Below are 7688 nucleotides of genomic sequence, written 5' to 3'. Positions count from 1 at the left end.
TTTTTTTTTAAATTTCTACCCTACTTTTTCTTTCCCCGCTGTTCTTATTTTTTCTTACCGCTTTTTGTTCATTCTCCGAAGCAGCCCCCCCCTCCCCGAGTGCGCGGTTCTTCGCGCGGCCCGTTCCAGCCCTGGGCTATTCTTGCTCCTCGGTCGCGGGGACCCTGCGGTTCGGGGAGCCGTCACCTCCCACTCCCGGTGGCGCCTGAGGCGCGGTGGGTACCCTGAGGCTGGGAATACTCCGTTAGAAAAAGGGGAAAAAAATAAATAAAATTACAAAACTATCGCAAAACAGAACACAAGCCCCCGGGGAACCGCAGAGAGCGGACCGGGCTGGCCGGCAGGAGGACCGTCCGGCTCCTCCAGAGGGCAATGGCGAGCCGGCGCCGCGCCCCGGCGCCGTGCAGCCCCGACGGGCTCGGTCCCGGTGCTGCCCGATGGGCTCCGTCCCGCCCCCCGTTCCCCGGGGAGCCCCCGTGAGCAGTGTCCCGCTGCTCCGGCCATGCCCCGCTCGGTGCAGCGGGGTCTGCGGCCGCTCCCCCCCCCGGCAGCCGCCCCGCTGCMCCCCGGCGCCGCCGGCCGCTCTCCAGAACTGGTCGGGCCGGAGGGGTGAAGTCCCAACTGTGCGTGATTTGCAAATATGAGCCTGAGTAACTTACGATGACTAAATTAAACCCTAAAATAATAATAAAACGCCGGGCTTTATTTTGCCGAACTGGTTTTACCGGTTTTGTGTTATGTTAATTATTAATAACTTTGGCACTAAAAAGCAGAGCGGTTTTTTTTTTTTCCTTTCTGCGCAAAGTCCGTGTCTTGGCAAAGGATGTGCCAGGAACCACCGGTACAAAAAGGATTAGTGTGGGGAGGTGAAGGCTGGTGAAATACAGGACGATGCCCAAAAAGGGAAGGGAGGCACCTTCTCTTTTGGAGGTGCAGGGCTGGGGATCAGCTCAGCCCCCTCGGACCAGGTCCCAGCTGTAGCTCCCACCGAGGGTTTGTGCTCCAAGTGCCTCTGACAGCCACTGTGAGCATCCAAACTGAATGCCAGAGATTTCAGGTCTAAACCTCCTTTCCAGCTCAGTCTCGGGAGGAAGCCCTAATGTAGACATTTGCAGATCGCTGAACATCTCTTCCCCATCAGTTGTTTTTCATTTGTTCTCTTTCGCTGTAAATTTGTTAATTTACAGATCTCCTAATCAAGGCAGCATTTTCCATGACCAAATTTCAAACTCGGGATCACTTGAGGCCAACATTCAAATTAAAATCACATCTCTTATTAGAAATGGAATGCTTCAAAAGCAGATAAGTGATCTGATATCTTTGAAATAAATGCCAGAACTTCACGGGTTCCAGGAAGAGAAGGTTTCGATATTGCCGACTGAAATAATACAGGTTTGCTTTCACAATCTTTCATTAAAATAGACTTGATTGCCATATTTCTGGATAATTCAAGCAGATGCATGTGAGGTATGTGTAAATTCATGTTAAAAAGATGTGGCCCACTTTCATCTGAGTTAGTTTTGGATTGTGTAAATGTTGGCAGGGTGCTTAAAAACTGTTCATTTGCAGGCATTGTTAAGTCCAATGACACCTGCATTTGAACATCCCACATAAAGACCAACTTTTTTTTTTTTTTTTTCACTAATGAAGCACATTAGTGATTTCCTCCCTTAAATGATAAGTACTGTGATTTAATGGTCCTGATAGTGGAAATTAAATGCATTAAGTCTGCAAACGCACACAGCTAATGCTTCCCCAGCCTACACAACAACCTAAATGCTTTTTTCTTAGAACAGATTTATTTTAACATGCCTTCTGCTGTTGCCAGCTGACCATTTCTCCAAGTCTCAGTTTGCTCCAAATTTCCCAATTTTCTCTCAAACTTTCCTTCCACTAAYTCAGAACACAGCATGTTTCTGCGCTGTTCAAAGACAGCTTTAGGGATTGCCTAACCCCGATAGAGAATTGCACAGAATTTGTGTCCTTCTTGCCTTGGGATGTGCAATGACATTTTTCCAGATGATGCTATGCTGGGACAGGACAGAGAGGAGTCTGCTGCAGCCAGACTGCTGTGGCCTTTGTGTGTTTCTCTCCCTCCACAGGTGGAAGGAGGACGTTTCTTCCACATCTACCACATCTCACTGTGGCAGTGGGGTTGCCCTAGGCTTGTCAATGGTGCTGCTCACTCATTTTGGCACAAGAATTATTACCTGATGCAGAAACTTGTATCAGTGGCCAAAGTGCTGGGCAGAGTAGAAATGACCGAGTGAAAGGCCTTAGTGTACATTTGAGTCAGTGCTAAACTAGTCATCTGTGTGTATAAACCACAAAAGACAGAGGAAAGCCAAGGAAGAGTGCAGGTTTCTGGTGCAGAGACAGTCCTCAGGAAATGGCATCACACGTTAAAAAACATTAAGAACATCAACAAGAAGAAAATACAGTGGAGCCGATTGTGCCTGAAACAAAGACCAATCTGTTTATCTTGATATGTTTATTTTAAAGCTTAAGTTTGGAGCTCAGTTTTCAGCAGACTGCCTCTGAGGAGCCACAGCTTGTCCGCTTTGATTTGGTTGTCTGTGGTAGCAGCTGATGGGATCAGGGACTGCAGACTTTGGGAACGTGACTTACGGTGTTGTTGGGGTCAGACAACAAGATGCTTTCCTGGCCTCTTTGGGATTGCAGCAGTGTTATCCCTGCAGCAGGTGGGCTACAGGGCCAGGAGCTGCCTGGGCCTCTGCTCCAGTCCTGGCACAACATAATGAAGGGACAATTTGGAACRAATTGATGATGCTGGTTTACATCCAATAAAATCCCTGTTGCTGATTCATCAAAAACTAGTGATTCCATAACCCTTGGTGCTGTGCTGCGTTTTACTGTGACAAGGTTGCTGAAGAGCTGGTGAAATTCAAGGAGACTTTGCATCTGAAAGGTTTCTTATTTTCAGAAATTAGCAGCTAATTTTGCTGCTAACCAAATTAGAAGCGCTGCAGCCAAGAAAGAGGGAAGGTGTGGGAGCTCACATGTGCACCTGCTGTGCAAGGCGTGCTCTGGAAAGGGGTGGTGCAGTGCTGGGGATCCACCCTGTTCCCCCAGGATCTCTGCTCACCAAGGAGGATGAGACCGTCCAGAGCCACAGCCTTCCTGGGCTCTGCTTCAGGGACACCTGTCCTTGGGGATCTGTTGTTTGCCATTTATGTTCTTCACCAAGTGCAACTGATCTCAAGCTTTGTTTATCTATTCCTGCATGGGTTACTTTGTTTTCTGTTAAACAGGAATAAACTCCTGCTCAGCTGGCAGTTGTACTTGTGGATTATTGGTACAGTGCAAAGGGCATATCTCTGAAGATTGTGAACAGTTCCAGGCAGGTTTCAAGCAGGAGAAAGTGCTCACATACACAGATGGCACATGCATGCTTAGGATCATAAATGTTTGTGCTGGGACTGTCAGCAGTGCCCATGGTCAGATCTGTTCTCACCTGCCTTTTGAAAGCCTGACGGTATCTTGGTGAATGCTGTTTTGTTTTTCTAGGARGTATCTAAAAGGATGTGGATGTGAGATAYGGTTTAGTGGTGGGCATGGCTGTGCTGAGTGGAGAGGACAGGTTATGATTCCCACTGAATTTCCTCCAGGGTAATAACTCCTGTCTGAGATTCCGGAGGTGCTGATTCCCCCATTGGGTACCATCCACTCAACTTTATGCTCCCCTGGCAGAGGCAGCCACAGCCCTCACACAATTCAGTGCCACCCAGGATCACTTGCATGCAGCAACTTTCTGCTTTCAATCCAAGGGTTGTTGAATTCCTTTAAGAGGCAAAAATACCTTGAGTTGCTTGTGGAAAACAGTTTTTTCTTTTTTTTTTTTTCAGTTGAGCATAGGCATCCTTGCTTAGATGGGTTAGCCCCATCTGTCATTGTTTTTAATGGGTTTGCCCCATCTTTGAATTTAGATGTTCCCCAAACTCTAACAATGACTCAAATGAATGGCTCCCACAGTGGGACTGGTGCRAACAAGAACTCCACAATAAGCATCCTTTTCAAAGTACTGTATGTAATGTGGGGACACTCACACACAGAAAAGAGGATGAATTCTTGTTTATTTGTTTGAATTATTTTTGTTGCATGCATGAGGCCGATGCATTGTATTTTTCCCAGAAGTCACAGAGTGGAGAAGTCACAGAAAAATAGAGAAAATTTGGGAAATTACCAGCTTCTAGCCAACCAGATGGTCCCCACTGCTGGGTGATAGGTTTGATATATCCTAGAAGATGCCAGGAAATGTGCCTCTGAGAAGACAAAGTTCCTCTGCGGAGCTGTCTCTGAAGAAGAAGCCAGGAACTGGGATTACCATTAATTCACCTTTCTGCATCCTCCTTCWGGACCAGATTCTCTCATAATTATCTGTGTGACATATTTAAGGCATTGCTGTCCAATAGCCTCTGAAACTTATAATTTATCTGGAAGAATCCATTTTCTTTGCTGCAAGAAAGGGTTTTACTCTCCAACCATCTCTCACTGTGGAAAAACTACGTGTAAGTAATCTTTCCCATCCTCTGTGTTCCAGACCCTTCTTTCTCAGTATTCCTCACCTTTTAAGTGGCAATCTTTAACTTTTATTAATCACTGTTAAAAAAATGAAGTATCTCGCTACAGATTTGGATTCCTAGAACATKCCCAAGCACTGGCAGTGCAAAATCAGTTAATCTGTCTCTTGCCTGAGTAATTCCAAAATGAAGTGATGTCCTCACTCTTTTAATTTTTCTCGTGGTTGCTGAAGCTGGTGGGAGCAGGGGAGACTTTGGCACACCTGCTCTGATGTTTGGTGTTTCTTTTGTGTGTAGAAAAGCTGACAGCATTTTGCTACCACGGAAGTTCTAATACTGCAGAAATTCGGGATCTGACACTCACTAAAGAAAACTCACTGCTTGAGGATTTTTCAAACCTTTCTCCCTGGTTAAGCTCTGAGTTTCTTCAATTTGAGTAAAAAAGGAATGTAATCTGAATTGGTAACATGCTTACTACCAAAGAATTAAGGTACCTGTTAGGAGAAAAATAGAAAATACAGGAGAGAGCTACTTCTTGTGCATAATATTTTTGAATTCGCATGAGTAAGAGAGGGCTTAGCAGCAAAGTGCTCCTGAGTTTAACCAGTAGTATTTGCAATTAGATTTGTGCTAATGAGCTGGGTAATCACAGGACTGTAAACAACACCTCTGCCATCTTTCAGTGGTTCCTCCCACTCAGCCTTGGGGATAAATTGACCTAGACAGCTGATTCACCCAAGACATCTTTCTGAACTCTTTGCTATGCTGAAGTCAGAAACATCTGTTGTTTCCCTGCACCAGCATCCAGTAGAGGAAACGATTAGATGAATTTCCCCTCATTTGAACAGGAATAAAGACATTGCAGGAGGACACTGGTGGAAAGGACCAGCACTGCCTGCTCTGAGAAAATAAATACCAGGCTTTCCACATTGTTTCCATAAATGCCTCCAGCTTTGCTCCAATGTTAATGGACCAGCAGGAGCCCATTACTCTATGATAACAGTCCTTTGCTCACTTAATGAGAGCAGTATGGCAACTGCTCTCACATTTTTTACAGAGGCACTGCATGACAATGGCATTGCTGAAGGACAGTTTTGGTGGCTCCATGGCTTCCAGAGAATCATTGCCATGGACAGCAGCACAACCCAGTCAAGAGGCACACGGATGGCTGGTGGCACAAAATAGTCCTTTGCCCTGGGGGACACCTCACCACTTTCACTGCAGCAGCAGAAGAATTTAATCTGCCCATCTTTGCTGAAAGTGAGATTCACTGCTTKCTTCACGGGCTCTGCCTCCAGGCAGGCTGAGACAGGGACAAGAAGTGCCATAGGAAATCAGTAAGGAGAAAACATGGGGAAATTAATAATGGTGCGTTCTGAGCAGGGTTTGAATAGCATGCAGCAATTGAGGCCCGGGGCCACACTCTGCACAATGAGGAAGAAACAAAATAAGGAATAGCTGCTCATTAGGCTCCAGATTCAGCCAGCCTAAATTCCACCTAAGCCTTTGTGCCAAGTGCTTCCTACTGGCAGGCGCTGGGCCTTCGGGGATGCCGAGTCAATGGGAAGCCCTAGGTGGAATTTAGTGCAAGGAAAAATCTGTCTGACACCCAGCAACACCTACCTTGAGCAATCAGTGACGCAGAGCTSCTCTGGAAAGTAGCTCCTGATCTTGCAGTGCGAGAAAGGGGCCAAGAGACGGCGGCATGGGCAACTCCAGTTCTGGCACATCCAGTTTGTTAGCATGCAAATGCTGTGTGCCTGGTTTTGCAACATTAATTTTTTCACAGCCTTTTTATTTTATTTTTTTTTTTTAAGGGATGGTGGAATACCACCCGTTTGTGGAGAAATTGTACAGCTGAACTTAAAAAAGAAGTTTTTGCTTCTGAACTCCTTTAAAGTCTTCTTGAGTACATTAGCCAAATTCTTTGTAGTGTGGATTTGGGACTTAGAACCAGTGCAGCCAAGGAGGCTAGGAATAAATGTGCAAGTAATTAAGATAGAGTATTTGCACCAGTTAATAATTTTGGATGCTGGCATCCCATGAGTGAARACATACTCATTGTCAGATGAATCCATGATTTTTATCCTCGGACGACTGATTGCCAAAGCATGTTTCTATCAATAAAATCTTCTACTTTGCTTTACAAATCCATTGTCTTACACAATAGGCAGTAGTGACTCAGAAGAGGACACCTAGCTTGTAGATCTGCCTCCAGAGGGAGGGAGAGAGAAAGGGTGAGCCTAGAACCAAATCTAAAGWACTAAATCACCTCTGTGAGAGTGAGCTTTTGGTGGGCTGAGGCTGGGGAAGAAGAGTTTGTATGGCTATTTCCCAAAAGCACTGAATAGTGCTGCAGGATTTACAACACTGGCAGCTCTGGCCTTCAGTGCCAGACATGATTTTTAAAGTTAAACTAGATTTTGCTGTGGCTGAAAGTTTCTCAGCCACACGAGTGACGCCTTCTTTACACCCAAATCAGTGTGTGTGTGGCTGTGGCTCCATCACTTAAAAAGGGGCTGGTTCCAGTCTGTATTATGTCTCAATTTTGGCAATCAGAAAGGACATTTGAGTCCTGTCGCTCCTCCTCTGAATGCCTACAWTTGTGTCACAGAGGTACAGTGAAATCTTAAATCTCCCACTCTGCCTTGGTCATGAACCAGGGAAATATTTTGAGATGATTGGACTGTAAAGGAGAGGAAGATGTCTCTTAATTTAATGGAGTCTTAATTCACTTTGTGAGGTACTGACAAGACCCAGACGTCAGAGCTATGAAAATCCAAATCATATTTCTTTGTGAGGTGTCTTGCCACCCTTTAAAAGGGCATGAGGTAGAAGAAAAATAGTGACCTCTTGGAAGTCTCTTGTGGTGTATTTGGTATTACAGAAAGAAGAGATTCCTGTAGTCCGAGATCCAAATTGCAGAAACCTCATCAATGCACATCTGTTCCTTGCAATATTTGCAGCTTCCCTCTCTGCTCTTTTTCTCTAGGCTGCTCATGTCTCTGAGCCTCCTATGCATTGCCTCTGCTTTGTGGATATTGTTGATGTTGTTTTCTTGTTTTGATTCATATCATCCCAGCTCTACATTTTCTTCAGTATAATTCCCCCCCCCAAAACCCGGAATTCCAGACCCTGATCCACACC

Source organism: Malurus melanocephalus, unplaced genomic scaffold (genome assembly GCF_030028575.1).
Source record: "Malurus melanocephalus ecotype Western Australia unplaced genomic scaffold, MMel_1.1 scaffold_291, whole genome shotgun sequence".
Lineage (NCBI taxonomy): Eukaryota > Metazoa > Chordata > Aves > Passeriformes > Maluridae > Malurus > Malurus melanocephalus.
This window is presented reverse-complemented; position numbering follows the sequence as displayed.